Source organism: Dipodomys merriami, unplaced genomic scaffold (genome assembly GCF_024711535.1).
Source record: "Dipodomys merriami isolate MVZ:Mamm:240054 unplaced genomic scaffold, mDipMer1.0.p SCAF_965, whole genome shotgun sequence".
NCBI classification, from domain to species: domain Eukaryota; kingdom Metazoa; phylum Chordata; class Mammalia; order Rodentia; family Heteromyidae; genus Dipodomys; species Dipodomys merriami.
In genome coordinates this window covers 2,520-3,537 of record NW_027206585.1, presented here as the reverse complement: position 1 = coordinate 3,537, position 1,018 = coordinate 2,520, and the positions used below count along the sequence as shown (strand labels likewise).

At 34.1% G+C, this 1,018-nt stretch overlaps 1 non-coding gene across 1 annotated transcript; it reads right to left on the bottom strand.

The window, feature by feature from the left end:
* Window positions 1-240: 240 nt before the first annotated feature.
* On the bottom strand, window positions 241-344 carry LOC138821927 (U6 spliceosomal RNA). Its single transcript, XR_011370268.1, has one exon. It is a non-coding gene; the product is annotated as a U6 spliceosomal RNA (small nuclear RNA).
* Window positions 345-1,018: the final 674 nt, after the last annotated feature.

Genomic DNA, 1,018 nt, shown 5'->3' with positions numbered 1-1,018 from the left:
GAATGGTAGGGGAAAAACAAAGGAGGAGGCAACAATGCTTGATAGGAAATATACTTGATAGGAAATTACCTTACTCATTTAATTGTAACCCCTCTGCACAGTATTTTTTATAATAAAAGACATACAAAAATTAATTCAATGTATGATTATGGGCCAGTACTAGGATTTGAATTTATGGGCCTTCCACTTACTTTCACACTTCAAACTGGGATCTCTATTTGTCTTTATTTATTTATTTTTTAAAATCAGGAATGCTTCACAAATATTCGAGTCATCCTTGCACAAGGGCCATGCTAATCTCTGTATCGTTCCAATTTTTGTATATGTGCTGCCAAAGTGAGCAATCTTTAATTTTTTGTTAATCTTTTTTTCAAGGATAAATCTAATAACACTGTCCCCTAATTTTGTATAAAATAAGTTTTAGACATATATTTAATATGTAATATATTTGTGAGATATATACATACTATTTATCTGCAGGAGTTGGGCACACTGCAACAATTGAAGGCACTGATTTAATTTCACTGCTGTCATTCTATTTTAAGACTTTTTAAAATCAAAACATAGATGACCATGATTTCATCGAATGTCCTGTCCAATATTGATTTGTGTGTATCAGGCAGGCTGTACCTCATGTCACACAAGAGTGCAAGAATAATAGGGTTTAGCTCATTACATAGTGGCTTATCAGGACATAGGAAATATCCCTCAATTTGGTTGAGCTGATCTCCATTGTTTGTTCTATACTATGCCTCTGCTTTGGCTCTGCAGTTTACCATTTCAAGATGATATTTTGTTCTTTTGGGGACAGATGAATGGAGAAATGTATGTGGCCTCCATGACAATTACCTGTATCTGGTTAAAATTCATACTTTCAAATGGGATATTTGTCATCCCTGTAGAATACAAATGAGGACTCCCAAGCACCAGCTATCTACTTTGCAGCCATTGTAATTTTCATGGAAGCACTATTTTATAGGGACAAAATTAAGGTACCAAATACATCCTTCAGCAACTA